Raw genomic sequence first — 16,423 nt, 5'->3', positions numbered from 1 at the left:
CGCAGCCTCCCAAAACACACACGCATACACTACACGCATGCATCTTACACACAGGGGAGGCCATCCTTAAATGACCATAGTTGTTGATAGGACGTTAAACAATACTAAACCAAACCAAACCAAATCATTAACATATTCACCTATAACACAAATACGGGGCACTGATAAACATACATGTACATGCTACTCATGATTTATGTACTGCACTTCTTTCCTAGTAGTGGTGTATATATATGAACCTTCCTCATTTTTATTGGATTTCGAAACCCGACAAGAATCCATATACAATAAGGTTTTCCCAACCTATTATATACCCCAGAAGTGGAATAGGAACTTTGACGAACTCTATTTCAATCGGATCATTTGACTTTACCACTCTAAGCACGACTTCTCATACTGAATTGAAGGAATATCTCATCGTCTTATGTGAGTATTACTTTCTAAGAAAGGCGAACGGCGAAATTTTGTGTAAATAACACTACAACAGCTAGGATGTAATCGCTAAAAATAATTCAGTTCCTGGTTGATTAACAATGTATTTGTTGAATTCGCTGGCAGGCTTGCCCCTCTTCAGTTTGTTTTTCATATGAGGCTGAAAATATTGAAGAGCTAAGGAGAACTATTGGAAACAAAAACCTTGTCAAATGCTTCATTTTCACATTCAGATATGTAGGTTTGTAAATAATAAAAAAAACAAAAAATGGCTATGTCGGTCCTGTATACCCTCTTAAACTTGAAACCAAGGACACATACACTATACACTTCTCTTAATCAGTTGCTTACCTTGATCTATACTTACAACATGACAAACTACTGTTTGATACGCGTGACGAATTTGATTTTTGAGGGTGAATTTCCCCTTTCTTTATTATAATATTCCTGTTTTCGCAAAATAGGGTGCTTGCATATCGCAATTGAACCGATGTTCAAGATTTGTTGGTTGGATGAGTAGATCGGTTCGGTTTCGCTGGGTTTAATATTTTTTAACGTCCTATTACCAGCTAAGGTCATTAAAGGACGTGCCTCCATGTGTGTAGTGGGCAGAGTATGTAAGTGTGCTTGCCTCCTTGTGACAGTGCGGATCTAATGCCGATTTTTTAGTGCTATCTCACTGAAAAACCATCTTAGAAGCACCCAGCACAGCATTCCGCCCGGTCACATTATACTACGTAACGTCCTATTAACACCTACAATGTAAGGTCATTTAAGGACGTGCTTCTATGTGTTTTGTGTATAAAAGTCGGGGAATGTGGGTGAATTTGCCGCCTTGCGATAGCGCGGATCTGATGCCGACTTTATAGTGATAATCACTGCAATATAATGCCAAAGGCACCCAGCACAGCATTCCGCCCGGCCACGTTACACTGACAACGAATGAACGAGTTGTTGTCATTACCCTCAATGCTGAACGATAAACAGGGAATAACAAGCCATTTTTAAGGACTTTGGTATATCCCGGCTTGGAAACAAAACCCATTGCCAAGGGCTTGTTCCTCAAGCCATGATTTATACAATAGATGGCGACTGCTAACGGACAAACGTACCACACAAGATATCGAGAGATGCGGGTTAATGAAGTATATGAACAAGTGTTATGGTAGCAACCATGATCTACTCGAGTTAAGGAATATTGTATAACCTTGCTCGTTATATGAGGTTCGATCTATTTGATTATGTGCATTAGTGGGCCTTGTTTTGTTATCACTATACCGGTTCTCATTTGGAGGACGTGACATTACTAAGAAATGACCTAGATTGACAACTTCTCTTGTCGGTGAAAAAGAAGACACTTGCTCTTCCGGAACGAACGGCCTTATCCCCTCTACCATTTTTAATAAGTCTTCGTAAAAACTGTTTCCTTAGTTCATATTATCGATTTTTAGTGCGAATGACGGTTTTATCAATACGTTTGTATTTTATTTATTTTATGGATGTATCAGTAAGTAAATCCCATAAATTTTTATCTTTGCTTGACAGAGAGATGTTGTACTTTAATCCGAGCTGTATCACGTCGTTAAGATTTGTGTATTTTCCTGTGTACCTCAGTTCTATACGGTCAATTTGCATGAGCATTTGAGCTGCTGCCCAGGACTAACATGCACTATTGACGTCGAGATTTAATTACATGCCCTAGATTCTATTGAAAGACTAGACAGTTAAACTTGTATATCACCTTTTCATTACCGATACTCACACTAAAGTACATACATGTAAGTATGCACCTAACCTACTCAATAGAAATATTATATGTTCATTATTTTGTACGTAATTGCAGAGATATATAACGAGATGTCATATGGGTTTTTTTTTAAACGGATTAAATGCCATAGCTGCCGCCTCATAGCGATAACATAAGTCGTATAGACACTTGTAAGTCATCACTTTGTTACCAATACTTACATTGTAGTACGTAAGCATGCGCATAACCTATCTAATGGAAATATATGTTCATCATTTTCTACGTAACGACAGAGATATAACGAGATGTCATATACAATTGCTAAAGGAACACTTTAGTGAGGGGTTTTTTCATAACCTTGTCACATTTGTTTGTTTGTTTGTTTGATTTTGTTAAACGTCCGATTAACAGCTAAGGTCATTTAAGGACGGCCTGCCCTGTGTGCAAGATGCATGCGTGTAGTGTATGTGTGTGTATTTTGGGAGGCTGCGATATTTTCGTGTTTGTCTCCTTGTGATAGCGCGGAACTGATGCCGACTTTATAGTGCTACCTCATTGAAACATACTGCCGAAGACACCCAGCAGGACGCCCCACCCGGTCACATTATACAGACAACGGGTGAACCAGTCGTTCCACTCTTAAGTTACTGAGCGTTAAGCAGGAGCAGAAACCTCTTGTTGAATGTATAGTTTGATACTCCCTATGAACAATCCAAGTCGAGACATTGGCAAGAGACAATAATACTTGACGTTTTTAATTAGTAATGGAGAAATCCTTAACTTACACAAGAACTCCACGGGAGTCTTTCCAGCCAAAGAGAGAAGATAACTCCTCGCTTTTTTCGCCTAGCCCATCGAAATATAAGTTTTTGCATCTATTTTGAATCCAAATCTTCTTTCAACAGCATCTAAAACATCGTTACAAATGAGTGACCTATTTTACGTTGAAACCTATTGAAACGTGCTTTCTGTGGTTTGAAATTCTCCCTGCGGCACCTTCTCAATGCTGGCATGCTCCAATTGAACATGCTCGTTTTTATTCAAATCCAAATGTGAACAGAAATATCTGGTTATATATGTATTATGATATTTATAATTCTTACTTGCGATGTATTGTGTAAATTCAAGAATGAGTTATTTGTGAACTCAGACTCATAACTGGTACTGTGTTGTCGGTCGACAGCTTAGAACTGTACATGTTTACTTCTCACTGATAGGCCCGGATATGGCGATATTTCGGTCGTAGCTTTTTTATCACTGGCTTTCCCAAAAGATGAATCTGACCACACTGGACGTTGGATTCAGGTCATGTCATTATCAACTACGTAAACTTTCGTTAGGAAATATATTTTTAGTATCGACTTGATTTTCAGGTAATCAAATAAAACTTACTTCACTAAATTATAGATCAAAAGTCATGATTCACCTTATATCGCTAAAATAAGTCTTTATAGTTAGATACAGTTTTGTTACAATACAGTACTAAACGACTTTTGGCTTCTAAAACGTAAGTTCCAATTCAAATATATTAACTCAGAATACCTTATTTTTGTGGAAAAAGTCTCCATATAAACCAAGGATTCGAGTACAACATAATAAACAGAAATATAATAAGGAAAATACAATTTGGTGATATTGGTGGGTTTTTTCATATCGGTCATCACATTTCAAAATGATGCAAAAGTACGTTAGTGCAGCCAATTAAAACATTGACATTTCTCGATATCTGCTTGTTTCAAAGTAAGTTTCATTAGAATGGAATTCGCAAACAATGAGAATTATACCATTAACATCAGAAACATGAACATCAGAAACATCAGAAACATGTACTTCAAAAGTCCGTCCAAGCTCACATACCACCGTACTTCAGATACAAAAGTTACCTATCCATCCATACACACATACATCTATTCAAAACCCCTTGTTTCAACCTCTGAAACTACGAAACAACCTGAATATAGATGGCCTTAATCAAACATTTTCTCCAGCATCATTTTCCTACTATCAATTAGAATATTAATTTCAAGATACTCGGGGATGAGTCTGTGGAGGACTACGCCAGACAATGGGGGAAACGATAACATGCTGAATTGGATTCACTTTCAGAGTAGGTTAAATCCATCAGGTACACCATTCAAAAACTGATTATATGCTTGAAATATAAAATTAAAACAACACACAAGTCTGTGTTTCTCTACTCCGATGCCCTAACCACACTTAACATTCTGCATGATAGGTATGTAATATTGTGTGCAGACAAAGGATCGAGTATATTAATCCTTGTCTGCAAATACCTTTTACCTTGCTAGATAATCAAGGAAACCCCTAAACATTGTTTAATTTGAAAAAAAAAAGAAATACCATCAAATATTGTTTCTGTATTACAACATTTCCGAATAGCCACTCATGATGAGGATACGGACCTGCCTCGTTTTTATTGGATTGCAAAACGTCACAAGAATTTTAATTTAAACATTTGTTTTGTCGCTGGTTCTTTTTGTTGCTCAGACATTGTCCAAATTTCTCACTGCCATTTTCAGTACCACTAAAGCGGGATTGCGGTCGTATTGTGAAACTGTATACACAAGAAGTGGAATAAACGAAATATTGATTTTAGATTTTATTTTGTACAACATTACAACAAATGTCAAACTCTGGTTGACAATATCTATGTTGAGTTCGGTTTGGTTTGGTTTTATTTGTTAAACGTCCTTTGAATAGCTAAAGTCACTTTAGGACGGGCCTCCATGTATGTTGTGTATGCCGGAGACAGTGTATATTAGTGTATTTGCCTACTTCTGATAGCGCGGATCTGATGCCGACATTATAGTGCTATCCAAAGGCATCCAGCACAGCATTCCGCCCGACCACATACTGACAACGAGTGAACCAGTTGTTACCATTTCATTAAATGCTGAACGTAAAGCAGGGAATAACAAGAACCATTATAAGGACTTTGTTATGTTCCGGCCTGGTGACTGAACCCATGGTCTTCTTCTCTGTTCAACATTAAAGCCAAAGGTTAGACTAGCCCAAGCAAGGCGCAGGTAATAAAGGGACGTTAGAAGTAGAGATGAAGTTTCCAACTATTCCAATTGGAGCAATTCCACAATTCTACAGGGGTTCCCACATTAGTCGCCTCTTGTGACACACAATTCAGGTGTATTATTTTTTTGATCCCCGACTAGTTCGCTGGCTGGACTTTCCAGCAAACTACATTCCCTTGGGAACTGTGGCCGATTTGTTTCTGTTTTCGTGCGAAGCTGAATTAATTGATGAGTCAAAATGTCAACAGAAACCTAAATTGTTCAATTGAGTTTTTAATTGCGTTTTACTAGATATATCGACGATGCACTGTCTTTGAAAAGCGAGAAATTTATTTACCACATGGATCGAATATATCTTTCAGAGCTTGAAATCAAGGACACCACGGTCTCTTCAACTTCAGCCGCTTGATCTTTACTTATAACATTACCAAAAAAGAACGGCTTACTACACAGCAGTATGACAATCGGGACGATTTCGACTTTCACATTGTGAACTTTCCCTTTCATGAAAGCAACAACCCTGCATTCGGTCTTTACATGTTTTACCAGGATTTTGCAGAGAAATATCCTTTTTCTTTTTGTGATATGGAGGTCGATGTTTTTGTCAATGCTCAGAAGAGTGCCTTGTAGTTTTGTCGTTACTACCCGAGTTCACGATGCAAGGATGTGCAATAACTTTGATTCAACTATGCTTTACATGGCGGGAGTCATCGATGAAGTAGAAGACGTTTACTCTTCCGGAACGCCTAGTCTTTTTCTTCTTGTATTTTCCCCAAGGTTTTCTATGTAAATATTTCCTTTGTTCATATTTTGCCCTTGTTATTTTTTAGTATGAATTGTGGTTTTGTTAAGTATTTTCCTGTTGTTTGTCGTCGTTTATATGAGCATGAATTTTTGATTAATTTATAACTCAACTAAATAGGTGTACGAGATTCAACGATATAACATTGTGAATTGTGATAAAAAAAATAAAGACGATGTTCTTTACGTCAAAAGTATATCAAACGCACGATACAGAATAGGCAATTTAGATCTTAATATCACAGTATGATATTCTTTGTCAAATAGTTTACCCTGTAGGTCATAAATGGAGAAACCAATACACTTTCCGTTACCCCGTCATGATTCGCAATATGGAAACCCACTGCAAAATTGGAATTGTTTTGAAGTGTTCTCTACGAGTTGGAGGCAGTTGCTATTTTACCTTTCTAAATAAGTTTTTTGTTTCCTAACGTCTAACTTAGCCAAACCACGTTTTTTGTCTTTCCTTGGTGTTGAGCGTTACGCGCTTTTCCCCCTGACCGAAATAAATATAAGTCGTAAAACATGTTCTTGCTGTTATCAACTTGACAGCCATTTTTATGCCGATTGTAATAAGAACTTGATAGCCTGTTATCAGTGTAATGTGACCGTATTGGAGTGTCACGTTAACGTGTTCAGGTTATGACATTTCAATGGCCCATGATTGACTCCATCATCCGCTTACACCATCTTCAGGTCTGGCGTTGAATGAAATTGAAAATAATACAATTAACAAAGCAATAATGACTCTTTGTCACTATCACTATTACAAAATACTAAAAATCGGAATTAACCTACAACCAAAAGATATTAAACTGCCTTTTCTGATTTTTAACCTTATATAACAAATTTTATTAAAACGAATTGGCAAAATAAATGGTTTGAGGAATTAAACAGCAAGTTATTTGCAGTTATACCTACAGTCAAACATTTTATGATTGAATGCGCTGATTTCAAACAAATACGTGACAAATTTTATGATGTACCGTCTATGAAAAGATTATTCGCTACAGCTTCTGTGCAATTACTATATTACTATTTACTTTACAATAAAATATAAAATAGTGTGATGTATTTATTTAATCCTTTACATATTTGAGCTATTAAGTGTTGGTTTGATGTGTTTATTTCGTGGATGTCTTTTTTTTACAGTTTTGTTGGCCCTAAATGACTCACATCGTCGATGGGCCGTTAAACAATACAAAAATAAAATAAACAAAAACAGTTCACCTTAGCTATTGTGATGACGTAAAAATCCCAATCAATAAGAAATGAAACGTTGATGATTATTCCATGCACACGTATTGTTGATATGCAACAATTAAATATATAGCAAACGCTGACAAGATATGCGCTACAAGAACCAATTGAATTCTGTCACAAACAATATGATCAAGGCTGTGATTAGTTCTACTTGACCTCATGACATCGTTTGGCTTATGATTGAATAACCCTGTATTATGAACGTAATAATGGCGGGTGTAGAATATCGGATCAGACTCTTGTCAGATTAATTACAGATCAGGCATTTTACACAATCTGTTTATGTTTTTCACAGTATAAGCGATATATACGTAAGCTAGTTTCATTTACATAGACATATTATTAACTATGACGTCGTTTGATATTCGGTAACACGAGCACTACCTGACATGATGTAAATGAGATTTCACATAGCATACTCTATATTGTGATCAATATTCGTTGACGTCATACCCCGGGGGTCAGAGGGGTTAAGTGAGCACCCCCTTGCTGTCAAAGGGTGGCCTCATTTTTTCATAAGTATGAACCTTCTAGTACATATTTCAACTGGCCACCCCTCTGGGAAATCCAGTGGGGATGTTTTTGTGGGGACATATACAACCTACCTTGGCAAAAAAATGTGATTTTGAATAAAGGGGGGTAGGGGTACAGAAAGAGCTATATCATTTCTAATCATCACCATATGAATAATTAGATGGTATATAAAGATCATGTATGCATCACCTAAAATTTTGGTATGTAAAGATTACAGTTTGGCCTCCATTCTAAAGGTCAAATCAAGGTCAAAGTTCAAATAACAGCAAAAAGTATCGGTTTTTTTCCAAGTCACTCTTTATTTTTTATTGTCCATTCAACAAAAATACAGAAATTGATCAATTAACTTGTTTTATCTATGCCATGGGTAACATATCATTTTTTTGTAGACCTATTAACTTGTAATTCAGTGACGGAAAAAAATGGTAGCCACTTTGTTATGTATATTGTTATATAGAATGGAATTACAAATTCTGGGGGTAGGGGTGCAGAAATTAGTGTAACTTATGTTACAGTCATTCTTTCTATTAATGGATGGTAGTTATATGTTGAGTATGCATTGTCCATACTTTATAAAGTTTTACATTTTTGTTTGACACTACTACCAAGGTCATATCAAGGTCAAAATTCAAAAGTCAAATATGAGAATATAATTTTTGTCTAATATAATTGACTTAAAAAGATAAATACAAACCCATTAAGCATGTTTTAGCTTATTTTCTTGAAAAAAATAGGAGACATAGGAATACTTAAAAACATTTCTAGATAGTATATAATGTATACATCACTTATAACTTGTGATATATAATTTTCTTAACTGTGCCTTAATTGTGAAGGTCATATCGAGGTTGTATTGAGGTCAAGGGCTTACTAATTCAGACCAACCACCGGTGTTTATGCTGTCCTGTCACATATGTTTTGTAATTTTTCATTTTGTCTTGTCCTTATGAACTTTGAGTTTTGGATTACTTCTTTTATAACTTGTTAACATGGTACATTGTTTATTTCTATTTCAATAAAAATACAGAAATTGATTACCTCTGTTTTTAATTGAGGTTAATGTTGTCCTGTCATTTACGTTTTTTAATTTCCCTTTATTCAATGTCTTTTTAAGTTGTTATTTAGTTTTATTTCAATTAAAATACAGAAATAGAAATAGAAATAAATTGAACAACTTGTTTTATTTGTGTAATCGGTAACATACCGATATTTTTTCAAGATATGCCTTGTACCTCATAGGGACCTGTGAGTTGGACAGGGTTTTAACTGTTCAATTCATAATTTTCATGACAGCAGTCTATTGTCACTATCATCATCTTCTTCTACATTGAAGTAGGAAGCACGCGTACATAATCCTACTCGTCCTTGGCAACTACAACCACCATAACATGGTACATTGTTCTTACTGCAAGCACAGTTGCCAGCACAGCGTTTCCTACATTTACATCTGACGGATTGATCTAAGTTTGCCGGAAATGCCGATTTTGCCATCTTCAATGGTGTGATTGTCCCATCATGATCACTATCCAACAACCATCCAAAATGTGTGAAGGGTACATTCGGGGGCTTCGCAATGTGGGAAGATGTACTGATAACTGTTGACAATACTGTCCCATTAATGTGTGTTTGAGGGCATCTTCTGTTGGTGGTAAGCCAAGAAGCGTTCCGGATGACACCCCCCCCCCCCCCCCCCCCCCCCAGAAACTTTTTTATCCGGAGACTGGCGAGTGTGTCATCATTGGTCCCTCCAAATGCCTTCACTACCACTGCAACACTAGATTGTACAAGTTTGTCTGGAATTTTGTAACCTTCTGCGGCTGCTTCAGCAATGTTGAACTCCACCATAAACGGTGCACGTATTGATCTGTCAATTTCACCAACAGCCTTCCACAGTTTCCTTTTCCCTATTCTGTACAAGTAGCTTGTATCGTCTTTTCCTGGCAGTGCATTGATGTATGGTAACAATGAACATTTTTCTCGACCAAGGCTAGCGACGATCCTATGTATAGGAATGTAGGAAACTTGATCTTTTCTAACCCATAGTTCCTCAATTTCATGGGTCTTGCAACAGTAATATATGCAATGGACGATGACATCAGTGTCGTTTGCATACACAACAACTCGTTTTGCTCCAAGCTCTTCAACACAGTAGAGTACATGCAAGATAATTCTGGTATCTGCCTCCTCCTGTGTGGTTTCCAACGCCGACACTGTTGTACAACTCTCTGATGTAACTAACACACTTTTACTTTCGTTAGCGAATCCTCCGGACATGTATAGATGAATCTTGTCGTTGAAATATGTTTCAGTTGACCAGGATTCAGAAATGAAGCATAGAACAGAAGCTTTATTTCTTTTGTCTATGGCAAAATCACGAAATGCTGGAGTTTGTAGATTGGACTGTATGTTGTACATTTTTGCTGTTTTATCAGGAGTAAATTTGTTTTCTTTTGTAATGGTTTGTCATTGACAAAACGTCTTTACAAACCAAGGCTGTACAATTCTTTGGAGTTGAAATCTCGACAAAAATCTGCAGATTTAGAAAAGGGTATTTAAATGTTGTATCCTACTATTGTGCGGTTCCCTATAGAACCGATGTTCCATAAGCCTCTGCTAAAGAGACATCGAAGATACCAAGACTGATCCGGTGCCATTGTTGCAACACCCTAGAGATACTGGTCTAGAGCGTTGCAAAGGAACAGCAGATCAAGTTGGTCAATACTGTGTCCTAAAACCGAAGGCAAATACATTTTGTAATGTTTCATATTCGTCGCCTCTTACGATCATGCACTGGGAGGTGACAGGCCTATTATTTTATAAGTTCCCCAAACCTCAAGACATTGTCCACATACGATGAGCAATTTTTCAAAGTGTTATCTCATTAATATATGGTTGTTGACCTGTGCAGGTTCGGGAGAAGAATAGGAATACTGACTTAGCTTGTGGCCCGTTGACTGATCGTAAAAGACGACCAATGTTCACCCTAAAGAATCGGATGGGGTGTCTTCTTTGTCTTCTGTTTAGGAGACAATGAAGAAACCAAGCATATAAGCTGTTTCCTGCTGCATTTATATCTTAAAAGTCGACTTATGTGGTTTCCCCTCAGTGATATCGGGGTTTTCTTCCGTCCTTTCTATCATTTCCCCCCTATCGGCTTTCTCTTTCACCTGACAACCCGCCATGTCGAAGCAGAAATATTTTGATATCGTTTGTGCAAGACAAACAATAAACGAAACTATGAATTTGGAAGTGGATCCCATCTATGTCACCTATGTGTTACGATCACTCTATGGATAAAGCGGAACACTTATTCATAACGTCGTTTACCCTAACCGTATCACAGGATTCCTTACAAAACTGAAAATCATAGTTAAGTTCACAATAAAGGCGGACATTAAACGTATTTTGCAAATGATAACTTACTATTACGCCATACTATATTTGGTTTTGGTTTTACTAGATTTTGTGTCTTACGTGTATGAAAAGCCAATATCATTAAAGCATTTTTTGCCTACATAAGTGAAATTTATGCGTGTGCATGATTGACGCGATATGTTAGTGTATGTGTCTCCTTTTAACAGGGGGGAATTAATGCAGGCTTTAAGAGTCCCACCTCACCGCGATAACATGCCGAATGCTCCTAACAGAGTTTTCAAGCCAGTGCAATAGAAACATTATTGATCCATGCTTTTCTTAAATATGCGGATGTGGGGAAAATAAATTAGCCGATGAGGTTTCCACCTCAAACATGACGTCAGAACTCCACGGGCTACGTAGATTGGCCATTAAAGTGTGACACGTCCACACCGTGCACTTTTTTAACGATGCCGTAACAAAATCGTAGGCTCGTGGATAATTGCTTGTTCCAGACAGCAAAATCTGACCTCTCAAAAGGTGTAGTTATAACTTTTCTTTGAAGCTTATCAAACAGCTAATTTAGGATCATATCCCGCCAATCTTACCGTTAAGCTGCGGGGCGATTCACTCTTTCCTATCAACAAATCATTACTGAGATCATGGGTATGCATTACGAGTCAACTCTTATTGTCCGCAGCTAGGGTGCCATAGAGGGGTACTTCGTTTGGGTCGTGATTAAATCTAAGTGTAGATATTTGATATCGGGGGCGGAATAGGGCAAGGGAGTATTGCCCCTAAACAGTCGGTAGCATTCATAAAAAGTATGCCTATTTGATTGAAAAAAAAACCTTTGCAAAAAACAAACAAAGATAAACATAAAATATTTTAAATGCATGTACTGCGCCAGTATACATGTAAACGAACACTAATATGGCACTAACTTTGTCTTAGATATATACTTGAACAGCATGCCCTGTGGAACTGATCTTATTTTCAATTGTCGCCATGTAAATGTTCCTTGTTTCAGAATTTCCTAAAAAAAATCAATTCGAATTATGATTTTGGTTTTTTTCTTACCACATGGACGTTCGTAGCAGCGACATTATCTTAACAAATTCTCTAAGGTAGCAAAACTATTTCAAACTATCAAAGCACTCAAAGGATTGTTTCACAAATGACTCTTAACCATTCATGTTCAATGTTGAAAACTGTTGGCTATTATTTTCTATATCCTTTACGAGGCACGGCTAATTTCATGACTTGTTAATGTAATACGATATAATATTGAAACGCCATAACAAGTCCTATCCGTCTCCGGTACCCAGTTCGTTTCGTTCGAAACCCTGTTGAGGCGGCAATAAAGCCAAGGTCATCAGTGTAGGAATCACCTAAAATATCATCGTATCGCACCATCTATCAACAGCAACCAGATAGTCAGAAATTTCAGAAATCTGAAAAGCAGTCATAATCGTGGTTTCTTCCATATCTCCTGTTAAAGGGACATTGGGGCTCAAAGACTTCGCAAAAAACGATTTAGCCTGTACTATCCTACAGCTTGCTTTCCTGTGGGGTGAATAATATGAGGAACCTTGCAGATTCGGTAAGGTTATCATCAGCATTTCTGTAGATAAGACATTGATAAAAACAAAATCAAAAAGAAAAAAGGCAGCTGCCCCCTTTGAAACACTCAAGATATTGAAGGGCTGATTCAAATCAGCCGTTGTCGCACCCCTACAGGTCGGGGATTGAGTAAAGAATGTACATGTTATCCACTGCATGATAATTAGAGACGTGAGAAATGAATCTGCTGCCTCCATCGCAATATGACAGGTAGGGATCTTTGGGGTTTTCCGCTCTACTTCTAACATTACCTTTTGTTTCCTAGTACCTTGGTTGGCAGTACATTGCCTTTGGCGTTATATATCTTTCAGTTCCAATGTTTAATAATAAGAAGTAATGGCAATTGATTGGAGCAAATTCTGGCTCTTTTGGTGATTTTGTTTTCAATTTCATCTAAATGTACATTTCAAAATTGTTTCTGTTGTTGATTATTCCAAAACCTTAACCTGGATTTTTAAAGCACAGTTGCTTTTTTTAATTCTGTAAGAGGGGGCAAATTGGTAGCCTCCTTGGAGTTTGAAATGGGCAACAGCAGGTTAATTGTAGACAGCGAAATCAATCAAACTTGTAAAACTTCAGGATACTGATCGCTTTGAAGGTCACCTGTGTCAACGATGTTAAATCTTCCTATGGTTTACGAACAGGACCATTTGTACAGGAACCTCTTCTCAGTAGTGGTTGCTTGTGTATCAATTTGAAGGTAGAGAGATTAAAAGTTCACAACTTGGGAATCCTTTACTGTCGGTTTCCACTGATATTTATCTTGTGTAAATGCAGGTTAGCTTGAAAGTATATGATATTTGAAATAACAACAAAACATGCGCAACAATTTGTTAAATTGTCTTACAATTTGTTATGCCACATGTTTACATAATTGTACAAACCACATATATTCACGTGTTTACGCATTCAGTGTTTACAAACAGCACTGGTATATTATCACAACCACGAACTGATTGTTTTTGTACGTTCCTTTTTTTTCTGAGAACAAAATCCTTTTAACATAGTCCCAAAAATCCTCGCGGAAGGTTATTTCTCTTACCTTGGACAAGTGTTTCCGCACTTTTACGGGTGTGAGATTTCCTTGTCTCACCCTAGGGTTGAGACGGGGGGATTTCCCTATTCATAACAATAACATGACGTCAATTCAACAATACAATGACGTCACGTCAACAATCCATCAACGTCACGTCAACCCTGAATTTTTGGCATGTAACGTTATCATTACATTGTGTATATGATACACAATGGGAGAACAGGGTAAGAGAGAAAGAATCATTAACCCCCTTGTGAGTGAGATAGGGGAATCTCAACCCTCGGGGAAAGCCTCGTGTTCGGAAACTTAAGAATCTTCACCCTCGGGTTGAGATTCTACTATCTCATCCCCAAGGGGGTAAAAGATTCTATTTATCTCGCCCTCATAACAGTCAGGATAGCATTGGAATGGTAATAGTAAGTAAACAGCTGTCTCGGTTACAAGACAACGTACGGTATCAGTCCTATCATAAACAAGGCTGAATTATCCGTTAAAAGATTTTTTAAAGTATTTAAAGAACGATTTCATTCAAGATATAACTCATCCATTGTGAATAAATATATATACGAAATATATGAATGTTATATTATATTTGCAAACTCAAGTGTAGTTATAATTTCCATATTCAGGGTCAATTACTCCAGATTCAATTTTCAAAGTATCCTCGTAGGAACACAATAAGGTACACCATGGAACATCCGACATCTGCGCACACTTCTGCCTGGTCGACACACTCCGGTACAACCGCTTGCACTGGGGTTAAATGGGTTACAACGTCTTCCGATATTATTACATGGTACCTGAAATAAAATAAAAAGTAACTTTAAGTGACTGACACAAAGGAAGTCTCAAACGAGTTACAATTAAATATTTTACGTAGAAAATAACACTTTTGCAGTCTGCAACATTAGGCAGTCTAGTTAGATGCCCACGACTAGCAAATTCAAGTCTGGACTAGTATTGAAAATATTTAACTAGTCCGACTGGACTAGTTGCAATTTTCCTCCAAAATATTATTAATGGTATACATTTTGCACAATAAAGCTTGTCACAAGTTTTAATTCTATCATAAAATACGGTATTCGTCGAAGCGTTCGAAATTGAAGCGTTTCGATGAGCGAGACTGGGTTCCGGATTTTAATAGTTACCGAACATTACTTCCGGTTTATAACCACGTGAAACCAACCATGGCGATGCTGCTTAGATGGAGGAAAGGTTCAAAACCAGCTAAGCCTGCCCGTTAATAGACAGAAAAAGATGCTCTAACACGAAAGTAAAATTATAAAAATAATCGTGAAGAACTTGGTTAGAATTTCACAACGAGAGTAAGAAAATGTTTTGCATTTACTTCAAGGCAACATCGAAACAAAACAAATTTGTTGAAGGGTCAGACAAGTTCAGACTTGAGGCTATTGTTGCACATGAAAATTCGGCCTCTCACAAGGAATCTACAACAAAAGTCCAAAAGCCCTCGGACGTAAAACAAACACAGGCGTACCAAACACTCGCCCAGCTTAAACAGCATGAATATGACAGGTTATCGATTCCGTTCAGAAATGCTCATATTGTTGCAAAAAACACATGAGTTTTAAGTCGTACAAATGGTTGTGTGAATTGGACAGGGCTAAGGGATTAGACACCGGGGAAGTTATCAGTATGACAAGAAATGTGCCGAATTCATACAACACATAGCCACTGTCACCAGGGAAGAAATTAATAGTGCTTTTGACAATGCGTCTTTCCCAAGTTTTACTGCTGATATGCACCAGTGACTTCATGGGCGACGAGTATGAATCGATGTACCTTTGAACATGTAAGAAAGGGAAGATAGCAGAAAGGTTTTATTATCTTAGGTCACCGGAATCGGCGACTTCAGCAGACATCTATGCATACATCAAAGGAACAATCAACAATGAGTGGTGAAACAAAGCTGTAGGTTTCTGTTCAGATGGAGCATCAAACATGCAAGGTATTGTACTATCATTTTTTACATAGATTCTATTGATTTTGTAAAATTTCAATTCCAGGCTCTGATGATGCAGTTCTTAAATCTGGAGGAGGAAATGGAAGATGATGATCACTCTGATGAGGATGAAAATGAAATCCTGGAAACAATTTGGGAAGCTAAATTGCGTGCCGTAAGGGCTACATTTGAGGATTAAAAAAATGAAACCATCAATAAAAATGTACTAACACAGATTTATTTTGTTTTGATTTCTAATAATTTCCCAATTTTGATCACAATTTACACTTCATGCTGTAAAATAGAGCAGTCGGGAAAAAATACGCCTGCTGTTACCTTGCTGCATGGTATCGTAGGAGGCGACTAATGCGTAAACCCTTGCAGAATTCGGAATTTGCTTGGTCGTCTATTTAGAGCTCACAAGCGACCAAAATAAATCTGCTGCACAATTCTGTCTACTTCTATCTACCTTTTATTTCCTTGCGCCTTGCTTGGCAACACCTTTTATTGAGCGTTCGCCCGGGTGAGGAAAGCAGCGGGTTTTGTCCCCAGGCCAGTAAATACCAAAGTCCTTAAAATGGTAGTTGTTATTACCTGCTTTAACGTTCAGCATTTAGGGGAAT

The sequence above is a fragment of the Mizuhopecten yessoensis genome, unplaced genomic scaffold (genome assembly GCF_002113885.1).
Source record: "Mizuhopecten yessoensis strain PY_sf001 unplaced genomic scaffold, ASM211388v2 scaffold3627, whole genome shotgun sequence".
NCBI classification, from domain to species: domain Eukaryota; kingdom Metazoa; phylum Mollusca; class Bivalvia; order Pectinida; family Pectinidae; genus Mizuhopecten; species Mizuhopecten yessoensis.
The sequence above is the reverse complement of the archived record's forward strand: the minus strand, read 5'-3'. Positions refer to the sequence as shown.